At 35.6% G+C, this 19,691-nt stretch overlaps 1 protein-coding gene across 3 annotated transcripts in view; it reads left to right on the forward strand.

Moving 5' to 3' along the window:
* The window catches only part of DUSP16 (dual specificity phosphatase 16), a 152,159-nt gene that overhangs the window by 75,802 nt on the left and 56,666 nt on the right, over positions 1-19,691 (forward strand). For 2 of the 3 annotated variants that reach the window (XM_019744716.2, XM_019744714.2), the window contains one exon: positions 6,506-6,630. The gene's annotated coding sequence lies outside the window, so the exon portion shown is untranslated. Of the gene's footprint in view, positions 1-43; positions 204-6,505; positions 6,631-19,691 lie in introns of those variants that run through there. The other variant, XM_019744717.2, reaches the window with a different exon arrangement.

A 19,691-nucleotide genomic window follows, 5' to 3' on the forward strand; every position in this document is an offset into this window, starting at 1 on the left:
CATAATCTCATTTGCCGTGGGGTTTGCTGTGCCGTCCCCTTGAACCAAGGGGAAGTGAGTTAAGATGCAGGGTTTTAAAAACTCTCTGAAGTTTTTATTTACCCAGTGCTCTGGCTGCCACTTCTGCTTTAAAAGATTATAAGTAAATACTCTGCTCTTAACAAGGGAACTAAACCTATCAAACCTGTTTAGAAAATGACCAGGTATGTTTCTTTTCTTTCTTTCGCGCGCGCGTGTATGTGTGTGCGCGTGTGTGTGTGTGAAATTTACCATCCGCGAAAGACTTTACGACTACTATTTGAGGAACTTTGTCAGAAAAATGCCACTCATTTTATGGGGCTGATTGAGAATGCACATAGGTGACAACTGTTTATTCAAAGGATTTATACTATTTTGAACTCCATCAAGAAAAAACATATTTGAAGTTAAGGTAAATTTTTAAAAGAAAACAAGAATTATTAACAGTTGATTTAATTTTTAATTATTTACTTTTCTTTGAGAATCATGTATGTTGGTGCACACACAACTTGGGAGGCCGTAATTAATTAATTGAGATCTGTGGAGTTCTGTATTTGGTGAAGGCAGCAACCTGGAGAAGCAAATTAAAAACCGTAAGAACTTATGACCTTGTATAGGTATTTTAGTCAAAATGTGACTACGCACAATGAAAGTTTTTTTGTTTTTTTTTTTAAATACAGTTGTGGAATTTATGAGTTTGAGGACTGTGGAAGGTTGCTGTTACTATTTTGGGGGGGGGTGGTTAATAGTTAACATCTTACGTAAAATTTTGGGCTAAATTACACCAGCCCAAAAGTTGGTTTTTAGGTAAAATGATTTGTACTTCTCAAGGTTCCACATGGGGGAAAAATTAAAAATGAGTGTATTTTTAATTCTGCTGGCAATATGGTAGTTAGTGTATGAAAAAAAAGTTGGTTGGAGCACTATAAACCTACGTTCAGTTATAAAATAATTGAGTACCTATAATGTAAAAACAGTCGTGTAATATTGAGGATTAGGGGTCTCTTTGGCCAAAAGCTTAATGGCAGTAACTAAAAAGGGGGCAAAAGAGAAGATCTGTTAACTCAGTTTTTTTCTTTTTGTGGGAGTGAGGCTGAAATCAGATCTCAGGTGGGTACAGGGTTTAGGCTGGGGTCAGAAGGTTGATGTGTTAGTTTGTTTTGATGCTGTTTTCTATAAATGCCTGTATTGGGAATTTAATTCCATAGAGTTTTTGGCCTGTGGGATTATATATTGATGAAGCTGACTTACATAGCTATCCAATGTTCATGTTTTTCAACCTGTCATAGTATGCTACTAAATATAATTTTCTGGAATTACCAGTATAATGGGTTTCCTAGAAACCCATCTTTTTCTGGAGTATCTGAAAAACGTGGAGTTTTCTATCCTGTTATTTGGACTAAAAATTTCACTGGGTGTATGTTTTTAAAATGCTTTGAGTTCTCAAGCAAATGGTACTTTAAATTGAAGAAGTAAATTAATACAGGTAAGCTGATTTGGATCAGATACCCAAGAAAAGGGAGGAAATAATCAGGGGAAAAGAAGCCAGGTTTTATGACAGATTTTAACAGATTGAGGAAACTAGTTAAAAGGGCTTCATAGGAAAAAGCACAGTTGATGTTTGATGGGCTTTTTTAAAAAGTTACATCAAAGTTTAAAACCAAGGCAAATATCTACCATCATAAAAAAAAAAAGTTACTAATGTTGGCTTAAGTAAAAACATAATTAAGAAAGTAAATCTTGCCCAAAGCTACATATGATATATTCCAAAGCCAGATGTCATTTTTTTCCTGATTTTCTTGTGTTGTGGATAATCTGATATTTTTATACATTTCGCTAGTCCAGATGATCAAGGGTTGGCCATGTGAAGGGCTGAGACTCATGAACGTTTGACTGGATTTAAAGAAGCAGGCTCAGGCTTTAAGAAGAGGCTATTCTCATCCACAGACTAAGAAAGGGAGTTTGAAATTTAATCAAATGACTGGAGGAAACAGGAGTGGCTCAAAAAGAAGGATCTAAGGCAGATTACCAAAGACAGGTACAAAGAAATAATAAAAGCTTGCCAGGGTATGATCAGTAAAGAAAGAAATGGGATACATCGTAGCATGAAAGGAAAAAGGCATAATGGGAAAAAATACCCTCCAATACCTCAGTAACAAGAAGAGTGTAATGAAACTTCACCTCCTTGATTGGGGTTAGATACCTCATTAATAGATATCACCAAAAAGTCCAAGATTTTTTTATCACATACAATTTTCATCTTGGGGGAGGAGGATAGATAAAGTAAATTATGAGCATAAATTATTATGAGAATGTAAAACTTGGCAAAGATAAATTAAAAAATAGAGAGAGACCCACTGCAATTTCAGTGGAATTTTTGGGAAGGGAGGGATAGGTTATAAAAAGGTGAAACTATTCATTGATTTCTGAATTTACTACAGATATAAATCAAGCAAAACATAATGATGGGATACTAATTACATGTACTGAGGTGGATGCCAAAAATTAGGAACATGAGCGCTTAATAAGGATTATAAGAATTATAAGGGAGGTATGTACATATGCAAAGATAAACAATTATCCGCCAGCAGGGAAGTGCCAAATTCAAGGTCTAAAGGAGTAAGAGATTGGAGGATTAGGGGAAGTAATCTTCATAGAGATAATAGAATTTGACCCTGGCCTTAAAGGATGGTTAACATGTGTATGGAGGAAAGGAAGTGGGGGAGGTCAAAGAATAAGGCCATTCATTCATCTCTTCATTTAGCAAATTTAAATTTATTTGGATTCTCTGTTATGTGGTAGATACTGTTTTAGGAACTGGGCAGCAGTGGAAAAGAACAAGTTTTTTGCCCTTATGGAACTTACATTCTAGTGGGAAAAGACAAAAGGACAATAAACAAGTAAACACTACATGAAAAATGTGATGTTAAATAGTGAAGTTTTGTGAAACTAATAATGATCAGGGCCAAGGAAATTATAGAGGGTTAGTTAAAGTCTCACTTACTCTGTGAATAACCTATTTTGCCTGTGATATCCTGATAATGTTAATGATAGAACTTTTTAATATTTACTTACAGTCCAAACCAATTTGAGTAGAAGTCTACATATTAATTAACTTCATCTTTAACCAGTTTTTTTAAAGAAACCTACATAATGGTTTTTATATTGAAGCATATGAGCTTTGAGTTTTTAACTCCTCATTAACAATTTATCTACAATTTAAAAAAATTTTTTTTTTGCTGCCCTTTACTAAGAACCTCATGTTTTTCAGTGAGGTTTATATCCTTATTTACAGTTTACTTAGTGTTGTGTTGTATTGGCTGTATATTTAGGTTAGCTTCTCTGTTAGGAGCAATAGTCACAATAGTAGTATAAAGTTAACGCCAAATTTCAAGGCACTTTTTAAAAATATATATATACTTAAAATTTTTTTTTTTAATTGGGGAATATTGGGGAACTGTGTTTTTCCAGGGCCCATCAGCTCCAAGTCGTTATCCTTCAATCTAGTTGTGGAGGGCGCAGCTCAGCTCCAAGTCCAGTTGATGTTTTCAATCTTTGGTTGGGGGTGCAGCCCACCATCCCATGTGGGAATTGAACCAGGTTAAGAGCTTGCGCTCCAAACAATTGAGCCATCCAGCCGTCCCTCTGGAAGCTCAGAGGCAGCTCATTGTCTTCAATCTAGTTGTGGAGGGCGGAGCTCACTGGCCCATGTGGGAATTGAACCAGTAACCCTGTTGTTCAGAGCTCGTGTTCTAACCAACCTCACCATCCGGTTTTGATGGTACCTTGTATGAGGGCACACAAAAGATGTACAGACAGTGTAGGTAAGCTATTTGCTTAATTACTAGATGGGTAAAATAGGGTAAAGGATGACACCTCTCTGGGTCTTGTCCACTTAGTAGTACACGAATCGGTTGGTAAATTGGGACTGTTTGGCTCTGTGTGCTTAGTTATGTTTCCTTAAAAGTTTGTAGAGGACCTAGTGATCTCACTGGAAATACTATCTGAAACTTACGATTTTTACTGTCTTTCTACAAATAGTAGAAACCCAAAGCAAAAGTATTAGTTCTGCAATGGGGAAGTCTGGATTCTTACTGCAGTTATTTAACTGCCAGGTTTTGTTGTTGAGAAGATGTCCTTTACAATGAACTGAAAATTCCTTTGTGACTATTTTCTTGTTTTTGGACACTTTTATGAAGTACTTCTCAAGCATTCTTGAAGAATTATGTTCCTCCCTCTTCTCCATTCTTTCTGAAGTTTTAAACTTAAATTTATAGGGCCGGCACGGTGGCTCAGGTGGTTAGAGCTCCATGCTCCTAACTCTAAAGGCTGCCGGTTCGATTCCCACATGGGCCAGTGGGCTCTCAACCACAAGGTTGCCAGTTCAATTCCTCGAGTCCCACAAGGGATGGTGGGCTCCGCCCCCTGCAACTAAAATTGAACACAGCACCTTGAGCTGAGCTGCCACAGAGCTCCCAGATGACTCAGTTGGTTGGAATGTGTCCTCTCAACCACAAGGTTGCCAGTTCGACTCCCGCAAGGGATGGTGGGCTGTGCCCCCTGCAACTAGAAAATGGCTACTGGACCTGGAGCTGAGCTGCGCCCTCCACAACTAAGACTGAAAGGACAACAACTTGACTTGGCAGAAAAAGGCCTGGAAGTACACACTGTTCCCCAATAAAGTCCTGTTCCCCTTCCCCAATAAAATCTTTAAAAAAAAAAAAAAAGAAATTTATAGATGAAATTGAGGTAAAGGATTCTAAAAAGGAATCCTTTTGTGTATGTCTGTATTTTGTGTGTGTCTATAGAACCAAATCTCGAAAATTTTTCTATGTGCATTTGACCAATTTTTATCTACAGTACATTCTAATGCACTTGAGTAATCCTATGGAAAAGAAAACAATTTTCAGAGGAGGTAGGAAATTCTTTGGCATTCCCTTGATTTTCTTCTAAATTAAATACTCCATTTAGAAAATAATTGTAGGTATAAATGCTGGGGGGGGTCTGTGGTGTGTGTGACAAAAGCTAATGTGATGTGTACTCTTCAAAAATATTTGGGAAGGAAGGGCAGTAGAACTCAGATTTGTTTCAGTGTGTGGGTGAGAGGTGGGACAAACTAATTGACAGAAAAGATGCACTATAAATTGTAATGGTATATAACAAGGTAGTTAATATTGAATACCTCTATTTTTCCCCTTAAAATTAATCTGGAAAGAGATACGTAGGTAAGTATGTGTATGCTATTTATTGTTTGTATTGTATAAATTAAAACAAACAAACAACTCATATCCTAGGATAGCACCTGGGAGGGTCAATTTTTGGTAAATGTTTGCTGAATAAATTCTCACAACTGTTACTTTTGATCGTGGTTCCATTATATCTCTAGCTTAGAGCACTATTCATTGAGTTTTGTGTTGAAATCTGAAGGGGGAGTTGGTTGCCTTAACAGATTTGGGCATCTGACATGTTTGAGCAGTATGCTCACTCTAGAACCTGGACCCTGAGCTCACCTCCAGCTTGCCTGAACCCCTGGCTGACCTGACCTCATCTTTTCCTAAATGACATGTGGTTGTTTCCTATCAACTCCTTTAATTCCCAAGCAGCTAAGCTGTGTCCTCTTCTGGTCACTACTCAGAATACTGAAGGTTACCAGTCTGGCCTATTTTTTAGTGGGTTTCTTTTGTTATTTTTGTTGTTTGGTTGGGGGAGAAGCACATTCCTCAGGAAGATAGTTTTTGACATTGTTTGGTGAACTGCACATGGTATAGAAAGGATAGTATTATTTCTTCTTTCTTCCTAGCTTTAGCTAAAAATCTTGTGTTCCTTGAAAATGCACTGGTAAGAATGATATTTTGATGATACAAACCAGCTGAAAACTAAGATTTTTCTTTTTGAGACAATCAAGAATTAGAACATGGAGTGTGTATTAGGTGGTATTTAAGGATTATAACCATAAAATTTTAATATTAATGGTATTATGGTTACATTAAAAAATTCTCATGTTAAAGATACATATGCAAGTATCTGTAGACAAAATGAAATCATGCCTAGGTAATATTTGTTTTAGAAAACTTCAAGCTAGGCGCACACACACACAAATGGGAAATAAAACAGTATTGACAAATTTTTGATAATTGTTGAAGATGGGTGATGGGTACATTGGAATTTGTTACTATTTTCTATATTTTGTGTATATTTAGAAATACTGATAATTAGTTAAACTATACATTAACGATTGTAACTGTAAGGGAAGAAATTTAATACAGTAAAATTATGTGGTTGGACATTTGAGCTAATTGGCTAATCAAAAATCTCCACTTTGCATTTTCTGTAAGTTCTGCTTTTAGTAATAAATTTTTAAGAAGGGAGAATTTTGTAGAAATATGGTCACAAGAAGAGTTTATAAACTCTTAACTTTGAGAACTTGTAGTAATAATATACCTGTAGTTTGTAAATTGCTTTTTCACGTTTTGTCTTTTATCTTTAGAACAAGACATGAGTTACCCATTTTACATATGAGGAAACTAAGACCTTAGACTAAGTAATTTATCCAAATGCCAAAGCAAGAAGTGGTGTTAGAACTGGAGCTGAGATCTTCTGATTCATTTTCAGGTACCCATTCTCTTATATACACACATAAGTGCTCTTTTTTGTGGTATTATAAACTAGCGGTTTTCAAACATTTTGGTGTCGGACACTTTTGTACTCTTAGAAAATTATTGAGGACCCAAAGAAAGATGTTTTATTATATGGACTGTATCAATATTTAACACATTAGAAATTAAAACTGAGAAATGTTTAAAAGGTTTATTCATTAAAAAAACTCATTAAAGGTAAATATAAATAACATACTATTATGAAAAATGTATTCCAAAACAAAAAATATTGTGAGAAGTGTGACATTTACATTTTTGCGTCTCTCTTTACTGTATTGCTTGATAGAAGACAGCTGATTTTCACAACTGCTGTTATATTCAGTTTGTTGTGATATATTTGAAGTATATGAAGAAAACCCAGCCATACCCAGATATATAGTTGAAAAAGGGCAGAGTACTTTAATGTCTTTTCATGAAATTGTGAATATTCTTTGTTACATCAGAACTCAACAAGTGGTAGATTCTTAAAAGGTTAGTTGCAGTGTTAACTCAAACCATATCTGAATTTTTTGTACACTGTAACATTAAAAATCTGTTGGTCCATCATGCACTTTAAATGGATCTTTGTGTGTGATTTTGTAATATACATTGGTCATTTGAAAAATAATGGTATACTGAGTTATACAGATTTTTCATATGTTGACACATTTGCTTACCCAGTATGTAAGAAATTATTCATTAATATGACCATTAGTCCCTCAAAAAAGTCTTTAAGAAATTGGAAGTGGTTCAAATTTTGGTGTTGAATTTAAATTTTCCAAAATTCTAATATTTTTCTCAAAAGCTCAAATTTTATCATTGGCAACAGATTTTGTCTGTTTCTCCTTGAAGTGTCAGGCTTACTTTATTCATTTTAGAGAAAATGTCTGCTAACTATCTAGGTCTGAATAAACTATAAATTGTTTGCCAGTTATTTTTTTAAGCAAAAGTGGTATTTTATGAAAAAAGTGTATAGTTAGCTCACAACTCAATTGCATAAATGCTTTCCCTCTAGACAACCATTGTATTAGGTATGTAGCAGGAGTGCTTTTTGTGTACTTCCCATTTCATCACACAGAATGTTAAAAAGACCAAGTTCTCAAGAGTGAGATTTAATAAAATTAATGTATATTTGTACCTTTTATCAAAAGCATTGTTAAGTGAAACTGGCTTTTTAAAGTTTGATAGATAGTGAGGTATATAATTATTACTAGTACAGTTTTGTACCCTTGCCTTGATTCATGCTAAAGCTTCAGCATTTTGTCCACCATTGCTTTTGTACCATCAGAAGAGATATCAACATGGTTGTTTTAGGATAAATCACGAGATTCAAAAAGTTATTTAATACTTTGAGTCATTCAGTAGCACTTGTATTTGTTGCCAAGTATTCACATAAAAGAAGACCTTCTTCGATGGTTAGTTGGCATGGATACTGAAGTAATAAAAACAAAACACTAAGTCTACCCACGTCTATTTTGTCCACTTATAAAGCAAAAGTAATCCTTAAGGCGAGATATTAACTTGTAGTTCATGTTTGCAGTAAAATCTTTAATTTGATGAGACACTGCATCATTGGTAAGTGGCATTGCTGTGATATTTTTTTTTTACTGACTTTTCATCCAGCAGACATTCAGCAGTGTCAACCATGCAAACCTTTACTAATTTCTCAGTTCTTGTGTGCACTGCTCCAACCTGTGCAATCTGATCATTCACCCTGTGTGATGCTTCAGTGACTTTTTTATTTCTAATTTGAAAATAGTAATTTAAAAATAATCTTTTAAAGAGCTCATCATGTCAGTGTTTAAAACATTCAATTTCTTTTTCTTTAAACTCTCAATGAATTCATTGGAGGATAATGAAGTCGTGGAGATTATAGCAGATATAATCAAAGATTATTTTCCCTAGGAAATAGAAGTACTGAGAACACACTGAGTTAATTTTTGAAAAAATAGCATACTTATACCTTAAATTTGCTATCTTAGAAAATTCTGAAAAACACAAGACTATACAAGCATATGTTTCATTAGCTGCCAGAGTTATACATTACATTCACACACCATGTATCCTCTGGATTCACTGTTGTATACTCGTGACAGGATGAGCAAACAAGACAGATGATATCTTTGTATTACTAAAAAATAGTTTTGACATTGTGGATCCCAGAAAGGTTCTCTGGGACCTCCCCCCAGGGGTCTCTGGATCATACTTTGAAAATGATATAAACTAGTGTGGTGTCCTAATATGTTGTTAGATCAGTCTAACACACATCTATGTCAATAAAGTAATATTTTTATCTTAACTGATTAATTTGCAAGGAAGAAGGAGATGTGCTAGTGTGTCTGATGAACCATATGACCCAGAGACCGTAATGGGTGGAAGGTCATATAGCATCAAAGAGAAGTGCTATAAAGGGTAGACAGAGGGTGGAGTCGGTAAAAGCACTTTACAACTTAACAAAAAATGAGCATTTGCTCCCCGTTTTTTTTTTTTTTTTTAACTAAAAGAGCACTGAGCCCACATATGTACACACACACACACACACACACACACACACACACACACATATATAATGTTCATATTTACTCATTTGTATTTGTGCTCAAAATCAGGAGTACTCAGCCATTTTCCCTTGAGAGATCCAGGAGAGAGACACTAACCTACTTGAGAGGAGGACGGATACTCAGGGTAGTTGTTTGTTCCTTTCAACTAGGGTGGCTGTTGACCTTTTTTTCTGAGGAAGCTGAGGGGAATGATAGAAGACACATGAAATTAGAAGAAATTTGTAAGAGGGGGAAATGAAATAGACATTAGTGATCATGGGAACAGCTATCTGCAGAACTGGGCTGTGGACAGAGTAGAGACAAGCAATTGTGAGCAGACAGGACGACTGGGTTGAACTGAGTTCTCCTATGCCCTGGACACAGGAAGAATCGGGCCCGGGCAAGTACAGCGATGGGGATAATGAGTCATGAAGATGAACATGTATGTGAAAGAGTTCCACGAAAATATAGTTGCAATAACTCTGCTGGATAGTCTTTTTATGTCTTACCAATATATTCAAATTGTGTTATAACCAGTAGGAGAAAACAGTGCCATGAGTTTGGTGTAGTGCTTGTAAGTCTCTAAGCTTTGGTTACAGGCATCAGGATATGAAAATACTGACTGGGCCAGGTTTGGGGCTGGAAATTGAAGAATGAAGTTTTAACACTTTATTTTTTTGCTAATAGGTAGTTATAATTAAAGGAGACAGAAAAAGAGTTTAGTTCAAACAGATATCATCTATGAGTTTGTTATTTATGTGGTACTTAATTCCAAAAAGGATTTGAGATGGTAGAAGGAAGGATCAAAGTCAATAATCAAGAACAAACATGATTCTAAATTATGTGGTGTCTCCTGATGATATTTATGTTAATAAGGTCCTATACGGAGGGTGCCAAAACAATGTATACACGTTTTAAGAAAGGAAAAATGTATCAAAATTGTAATACTTAATATACACTGATAACAAAAGATGAATACAAGTCACGTTTGACTTCTGCAATTACAAGAGGTGCTCAAAGTGATTACCTCAGTGTCCAGACACTTCTCATTACGGCGAGCTACTGCTTGAGCACCGCTGACCTAAGTGTCCATCTGTATACGTTTTTTACATTTTTTTGGCACCCCCTGTGGGTGAGGTACTATAACTATAAAGTAATTAAACTGGTCTCTATTAACAATGTGGGAGAAGTATAATCCTATCACTGGTTGCATGTAGTATAAGTAGAATATATGTTTGTAATGGGAGTGAGCTTCGGCAGGAGAATCATAGCATGCCACAGAAATTTTTTTTTTTTAAAATTCAGACGCTTGCAGTTGTAGTTAACAGAAAGCTACTAGCAGAGTCTTAAACTATAAGCTATTTATTTATGCGGTTCAGAGAAGTTTAGAGGTTGGTGGTCTCAGAGTTGGTTCAGCTGCTCAGCAATGTCCCCAGTTTTCCTCCAATCGTTGACCTTGCCATCTTTTGCCTGTTCACTTATTTCTACCAGGTCACAAAATGGCTGCTTCAGCTTTAGGTATCACATCCCCTTTCAAGGCAAGAAGGAGGAAGGGGATACAACAAGCAGTCTCTCCTCCTGTGCTTCCCTAACCAAGAGTAAACTCTTTCTCAGAAGCTTTTATTCGATTTTCTCTTCAATGTCATTTGCTTGAACAAAACTGCCCCCATTCACAGGAGAGATTGGAGAAGTGAGTGTATGGCTACGGGGAATGTGGTTACCATGGTTGGTGTAACATTCATCATTTCCTGGGTTTAGGCACATTGCTTGCTGCTCAGTAAAAACTGGGATTCCACTAGCAAATTAGAGGGGAAGAAATGTCTGTTGGGCTCACTGTGTGTCTGTCACAAATATGCAGAAAGGGAAGCACAGAGTATTAAGTAACTTGCTAAAACATCTTTTCCTTAGTCCGGAGACTGTTTTAAATGTTCCCCTCAAAAAACGCCATATCCGGGTGATTGGTTAGCTCAGTTGGTTAGAGTGCGATGCTCCTTAACACCAGGGTTGCCGGTTTGATCCCCACATGGGCCACAGTGAGCTGTGCCCTCCACAACTAGATTGAAACAACTGCTTGACTTGGAGCTGATGGGTTCTGGAAATAAACACTTAAAATAAATAAAAGTTAAAAAAAAAAAGGCCATATCCATTTTCTTTCTTATTTTGGTGGAAGATTACACAGACCTGTATCCCAATTTGCTGTAGAACTAATTTAGAGATACGTAATTAGGTCTCAGATTTCTCAGCTATGAAATAATAATATTGTATTAGTTAATCTCTGAGGTAACTTCCAGTTTTAAAACTCTTGTTTCTCTTCTTTTTTTCCTGTCTACTGACCATTTCATGTTTTATTGTTTTATTTATCAAAAAATTGGACAGGATTAGAGAGAGGTTATGAAAATGTATGGTGTTTTTTAGTCATCTTGATAGCTGGGTCGTTATCTCTGATAAAGATCTCGATCTAGAAGGTTAAAGTTAGAATTAGATTTTGGCTTTTTGGCAGTTACTCATATTACTTTTGCCCCACATTTCTACGGAAAATGGATTGCATTTTTATTTTTTTTATTTTTATTTTTTTATTATTATTATTTTTTTGCATTTTTATTTTAATAGGGGCACATATGCATATATGTGTGTAGTCTATAAATCAAAATAGCCTCAGTACAATGTTCTGAGGAAATGCCCTGTCCCAACACAGGATGCATTTTAAGCACTATTGTTAAAAACTGGGTAGAACATGCCCTTTTGCTTGTTGGGCATTTGTTTTTATTTGTTAATAGTGTTCACATTGCATATTAGCTTTAGATAAAATTAAAGGACAGCTCAAGGAAAGTGATTCTCTTCATGCACTGTAGCAACTAAACTACTTGAATGAGGCAGAATCTTTGATGTCTCAAATGCCTTGAAATGGGATTCTAGCTGTGTTTCCGTGAGAGTGATGATCTGGTTCCTCACATAGAATCTTGTCAAGATTATATGAATCTGGATATACAGTGAGTTGAAAATCATATTCCCAACTTGAACAAATTATAAATCAATTACACTTCTTTATAAAAGAGACTGTTAAAATGTTAACCTAAATAGTATTAATCTAATATTCAACAAAAATCTTACAGAAGTATCCCACTGCATTTTATCTGTGATTGGTCAGTATTGGGAGATAACCATTAACTATGGCATTTAAGGGACCAAAAGGCACCTGCAATTTGGGGTGTGTTTTTAAGAATAAAACGTGTATATGGTATGTATTTAACAGCTGCTTTAAACAGCTTAGAGGCAGTGTCTAATTTCATTGCCACAGAATATCCAAATATCAGAAACTTGTCCTTCTACTGAAACCTTTTTAAGTATGTAATTGAAGCAATTGTTTTCATTTTTCATTATGTGAATGACTAAGAGCCTTGTTAATGTAAATATTCCGGAAGCTTGATTTTATAGCTTCTTGGTTTTATAACCAACAATAAAAATCATGTACAGTGGAAAACCCCTTCTTCTCTTTTCTGCAGTTTCAACTGAGAGACAAACTCAAGCAATTTTTTTCTGGCAAATAAATGACCTGTGTGGCAGGATCTTAGATGCTGCCAGTGGCTATCTCATTATAGAATGTAATTAACGATGTTAGTTTAAAGAGATACAGTACGGGGGGGCGGGGGGATTTCCAAGTACTAAGTGCTAGGCAGTATGGTATCCACTTGCCAGGAAAAAGTTGTTTTATACAAGTTTTTAATAAAAGTTATGAAATCAGTAGATATTTTTGTTATAGAAATGACCTTAATTCATTAAAATAAGCCCTTTGGCTTCTGTATCTAGTAGGCTTTTTTCTGGACAGAAGATTCATTCTTTCTGCCAGTGGTCATCAGTATGTCATTATAATCAGCATGAACAAGTATTTACTAGTGACTTCTAAGAGTGAGGTATTAAAAAGGATGCAAAGAAGTAGAACATGTTGCTTTGGTTATCAAGGAGTTTATACTTGGGGCCAGCATCTCTTTATTGATGATCTACTTTTCATGGTTTAAGCAGATCACCATACAAGATTCCTTATTCTTTGCCCTAGGAGTTCTTCACCTGGGGATCCAACATACCAGTCTCTGCTCTCCTAGGTTGAGGGATAAAGTCACAGTTAGAAGTGGAGGTCAGTCTACCTGAAGTTCTGTACTGGCCATTTCCCCTTTCTCTCCTCTGATTGTAGACCTGCCCTGCCCACTCTAAGGGCAGTGTGCTAGCTGGGTGCTTCTGTAGGGTTGTTTGGGAGAAGGAAGACCATGTCCTGGAGTAGCTTTTGGCACCTTTGTAGAATGTGAAAGGTTGTGAGGGACACAGCAAGAAAAAGTAAGAGCTGTTGCAGTTTTCTTACTTTTTTTTTTCCATTTTTTTATTGTGGTAAAAACAGATAACACACAATTTACCATTTTAACCATTTAAATGTACGTAGTCATTATTTTAACTGTTTTAAATGTTCAGTAGTGTTAAGTGTATTCACATTGTTGTGAAACAGATCTTTTAGAACTTTTTCATTTGGCAAATCTGAAACTATACACATTAAACAACAAATCCCCTTTTCTCCCTCCCCCAGCCCCTGGTAACCACCATTCTACATTCTGTTTCTATGGATGACTCTTTCAGATACTTTATATAAATGGAATCATATAGTGTTTGTCTTTTTGTGACTTATTTTACTTAGCATAATGCCCTCAAAGTTCATCCATGTTGTGGCATTTGACAGGAATTTCTTCCTTTTTAAGCTGAATAATATTGAATTATCATATGTATAATCACATTTTGTTTATTCATCTGTTGAACATTTAGGTTGCTTTTGGCTATTGTGAATAATGCTGCTATGAACATGGGTGTACAACTATCTCTTGGAGACCCTACTTCCAATTCTATTGGATAAATACCCAGAAGTAGAATAGCTGGATCATATAGTGGTTCTATTTTTTAACTTTTAAAGGAACTGTCATACTGTTTTGCATAGTGGTTGTACCATTTTACAGTCCTACCAAGAGTGTACAAGTGTTCCTATTTCAAATATCCTTGCCAATACTTGTTATTTCCTAAGTTGTGTGATTGTTTTCATTTAATAATAGTCATTCTAACAGGTATGAAGTGATAATCTCATTGTGGTTTCAATATGCATTTCTCTGATTAATGATGATGAGCATCTTTTCATATACTTGTTGGCCATTTGTATATCATCTTTGGAGAAATGTCTGTTTCAGCCCTTTGCCGATTTTTTTGCTCTGTTTATTTGATTCTTTGTTGTTGAGTTGTAAGGTGCCATTTATCCTTAAAATAGGAATAGCAAGTTAGAACTACTCACAGATCAGGTGTGATAGAATGCAGGGATAAAAAATGGAGAGGAGTATACTACCTGCAGTCACCTCGCCCATCTCCCGCCATCACCAGTGCAGCTTGCTTAGTTGAGGACTTTGTGCTCCACAGAAGATTTGAGGCGTCGGATTGATTCTCCATTTCCTTTGACTTTTCCTCCTCATTTCCTAGAGAACCAGGGAGGTGGACAAGATGATAACCGAGGTGTCTTCCAGCTCTACAATTCTGAGTTCTGAGAATATTGTCTTTTACCAGCTGACCTCTAGCATCTAAAATTTCCTTGGAACCTTGGTAATATCTGACCCTGGACTGAGATATCTTTGTTGATGGCCGGGAAGAAGCACTCCACCAAAGCTCTGTTGGATCTTTGGTGTTCTAACTTTCATTCTCACTCATTTTCCTCTATAGTATGACAAAACCTTCAAATCCTGGGCCTCTTTAACTGCTGCTATACACAGGTCCTTCACTGGGTATGTCATGGAGTGGTAGAGCTTGTACTTTGCCCTGGCGATATACAGCAGTTGTTTTGTTTTTTTAAAGCTCCTCATAGTCATGAGGAAATAGAAGCCAAAGTTCATTAGACAGTGTATTTGTTGTTTTAAATACATAGAGCAAATAGAACAACTAGTTCAAATTCACTAAATTTTTATTTCTGTAAAACCAGTTATATTTTTGTGTTAAATGCCAGCTTTAAAGAAATATTACCCAACTGATTTATTTCCTGTCTATGGCTTTCATAGTGATACTGTCGACTGGCAAAAATAACTCTCCAGATAAATCCACAGGAAAAAAAAATGGTTTATTTGGGTGGAAAAGGAAAAAGAAATAAAAACCACCACTGCAGTGTGGGAACGCAAACCTCCAACTTGGGGCTCCAACCGGCTCCCACGTAAAGAAGGAAAATGATGGGCCGGTTTCAAGATGGCTACTCTGTTTATTAGCATCCCTCCCCCTGAATTTACCACAAAGTTTACCAGGAAGTCAGGGCTAGAGAGTCCTTCCAGCTCCATGGTTAAGCATCCTTAGATGTCATTTCACTTCCATCAATACCTATTATGGTAGTAATTAAAAGAAAGAAGTCATGTAATTGTGGTGGTTGTGGTTGAAGGGTACTGTGACTCTGCTATGATATGCTTACTTATAGGTTTCAAGTATTTGACTTTTTTAATCTTTTTTCATCTTATACGTACTGTGTGACAGATAACCAGTCTTTAGGGAGCTCATCTTAGTCACATGGAGTTTTATGTTATCGCCATATGGTGCTGTGACTTAAATGGTTCTAATGCTAACAGTACTCTAGGAGGTAATAAGTAAACAAGCACAGTCCAGTAAAGCAAGTAGGAATGGGTGAGGAATATGAATGGTGACTCAGAAAAGGAGTTATTGGTAGTGCTTGCAACAGAACCCAAGATATCTAGCGTTGTCTTTGTGTTTGGCTGTCTGTGGCACCTACATGGCTTTCGGGCCTGTTGCCAGGTCTTGATGGAACATTATCAAATACTAAATACTTTTGCTAAAATACTAAATATGGCTGGGTATGTGAACAGGAGAGGTAATGCAGGGCACTAAGGCAGGTTCATAGAACTGTGTCGTGGGAAGCTATCATAATGTTTAGAGTCACCCTAGGTTATTCTTACATTGTACGGTCAACTCAAGGATTGAAATGCATTTTGTATCAGGCGATATCATTGCAAAAGATTAATCTAAGCCCTGAGGGGGCTCCTCATCACCATTTCTCTGATCATAGGTTGGTAATTTAATTGTGAAAAAAATACAACCACCAGGACACAGGTAAAACCAACATATGGATGATAACTACAGGCCAGAATTCATTTGTGTCATCATTCTCAAAAAGGTGTTAAGATTCCCCTCCAAATGATAGCATTTCAGAAATTTATAGTACAGAAGACAATCAGATGTTTTCATTATTCATTTATGTATGTTACATGGAAAATATAACTTACATGGTTTCTAGAAAGTGTAGTTAATATTTCAACATCAATATCATTTGTAATGGAAATTCTTTTTCCTTTTGGATGCTTCATAATCCACATATTAAACATTAGAGTGGTACAAATGGCTCTAGGACCATGATTTGGTCGCTATTGCTCTGATCTGCTTTGTATTTAGGAAAAGATTTGCTAGGAAATGTGAGTGAAGTCATACAATTCTGGCTAGGTGGTAGCTTTTAGAATACCATTAGACTTCACGTATCCATTTAGCTTCTTATCTATTATTAGAGTAACTTAAGATTTTATCATAATTTGTATAATAAATAAGCTTTTCTAATTACATAGGGCATGTATGTATAAAAATGTTTTGATAGTATTCAAAAATCAATATAATTAATCACATTAACTGAAAAAGTAGAAAAGTCATATGACTCAGTGCTTTCAGACAAAGGATTTATTAAAATCTAATATCTGTTTATGATGAAAAAGCTCCTAAAAAACAAAAATAAGGACTTCCCAAATATGATACCAAGATCTGCTAAGGATGCAGAGCAGATGGAACTTTCATATGTTGCTGGTGGAAGTGCAAAGTGGTAAAACTACTTAGAAAACACTTTGGCAGTTTCTTGTAAAGAAATAAGGACACTACCACAGGATTCACCAGTCCTACTCCTAGTTATTTACTTAAGAAAAAATGGAAAGTTGTGTTCACGCAGAAACCTGTACTCAAATGTTTATGCAGCTTTATGCACAGTCACCAAAAAAAAAAAAAAACTAGAAAGAACCCAAATGTCCTACAACTGGTGAATGAACATACAAACTGTGGTACATCCCCACAAGCAAACTACTGATACGTGCAACAACATGGATGAGTCTTTAAGGCATGATGTTGAGTGAAACCAATTTGAAAAGGTTATGCACTGCGTGGGTCAGTATAAGTCATATTCTAGAAAAACAAAACTATAGATATGGAGAACAGGTCAGTGGTTGCCAGGGTTTGAGGGTAGGGAGAAGGTGCTGATTACAAAGGAGTGGCATGAGGGAATTTTGGGGGGTGATGGAACTGTTCTGTATATTGATTGTGATGAAGGTTACATTATACATTTGGTCAAAACTCATGGAACTGTACACCGTGAATTTTACTTTATGTAAATTAAGAATAATACTTTTAAAAAGTAAATTTAGTAATATTTGTAGATACCACATCAATATACAAAATCTGTATTTTTTTATAACAGTAATAACCAGAAAATGAAATTTTAAGATGACATTTATAATAGCATAAAAAAATATCAAGTACCTAGGACTAAATCTAATGAAAGATGTCCAAGACCATTGCAGAAGCTGATTCTAAAATTTATATGGAACTACAAATGGCAGGAATAACTAAGGTAATAAACAAAAATTTCAGGCCCGTACATACATACAGGCAATAAATATATCTAAGTATATATACTTGTGTGTGTGTGTGTGTGTGTGTGTGTGTGTGTGTGTATTCACACATTCTTATGATTAAGATGACATACAGCAATGTGGAAAGAAAAATATTTTTAATAAATGATCCTAGATCAATTGCCTATCCAAATCAGAAAAAGCTAATTTGACCCCTGACCTCACATTATACACAAAAATAAATTCCAGGCCAATTGTAGATCTAAATGGGAAGTTTAGAAAAGCTGCTAGTGATGCTCAACACATTAATCATCAAAGTATGCTGAATAAAACCACAGTGAATTATCACTACAAGTAGACCAGAATAGCTAAAATTTCAAAACAAATACAGTAACAAAATAAACTCGAACATATCAAGTGTCGGCAAGGATGTGGAGCAACTAGCAACTGTCAAACACTGATGGTGGACTAGTAAATTGGTACAGTTACTTTGGAAAATTAGTAGTATTTATACTAAAGCTCTAAATACTCATCATGCCTCTGACCCAACAAATCCACTCTTAGGTGTGTACCCAACAGAAATGTATACTTATGTTAACTAAAAGTCGTGTACGAGAATGTTCATAGCACAATTCATAGTAACTCCAAACTGGAAACAACCTAAAGGGTCCTTAAGTGGAAGAAAGGGTACATACATTGTCGTATTTTCAATGAAATGCTATGTATCAGTGAACAGGGAAAATTGTTGCTGTTTACAACAACATAGTCTCAAATATAAGTTGAGCAAAAGAGTTCAGACACAAAGGAGTTCAAAACAGGCAAAACTAACCTGGTGTAAGAAGTCAGGATCATGGATACCTTTAGGGAAGGAGATTAGTTGATGGGATGGTATATGATGCTGACTTCTGGAATTTTCTATTTCTTGGTGAAGATGGCAGCCTACATGAATATATTAATTTTGTAAACGTTCTTTGGGCTGTATGTTCGTGATTTGTATGCTTTTTGGTATATATGTTATATTTGAATTTTAAAAAGTTTATTAAAAGAAGTATTTTGAGTTGTGATTGGCATCCAAAATGGTAAGTTTCTTTTTTCATTAGTAAAGTTCATGTTATCAGTGTTGTAAAAGAGGAAATTATTTGTACCTACAAATACAAATAACTAGCTCCATAAATAAATACAGAGAACAGGCTTAAATTCTTTCCTAACTAAATCAAGACATTTCTAAGCTTCTTGAGTTTTTTATTGCTTTTGTTGCTAGGGATAAATCCATTTTTCCTGTATCTCTGTGTTTTGGTTTTTGTTCTTCACAAGGGAACCTTTTTGGAAACCATTCTGTATCCGTACATATAGGCAGACATCTTTCATTTTAGACAGCCATATGGAATAATACTACATTGATGTAGTAATACACTTAGTCCATTTATCATCCATTGACATTGAGATTGTTTGTTTCTGACTTTTTACAATTACAAACATGTTTCAGTGAACAATATTTCACATATGCTTGGGCAAGTATTTATATAGGACAAATTATTTGAAGTAGAATTTTAAAGTTACAGAAAAAAGATCAACGTCTACTATTAACAGTTTGCTCCTTTTGCTTTCTTTAATCAGTTGCTCTCTTGTCACATATGCACATGATATATTTTTCCATTTTACAATAAGTTGCACATATCATGGTCCTCTATCCCCAAGCACTTCAGTGTATCTCCAAAGAATAAGGATATTCTACACTAGGGCTGTCAACCCAGGAAACCTAACATTGATTTAATACCCAGTCTGCCATTTCTATTCTCATCTTGTCAGTTCGTCCATCAAGA

The sequence above is a fragment of the Rhinolophus sinicus genome, linkage group LG02, assembly GCF_036562045.2.
Source record: "Rhinolophus sinicus isolate RSC01 linkage group LG02, ASM3656204v1, whole genome shotgun sequence".
Taxonomy (NCBI): domain Eukaryota; kingdom Metazoa; phylum Chordata; class Mammalia; order Chiroptera; family Rhinolophidae; genus Rhinolophus; species Rhinolophus sinicus.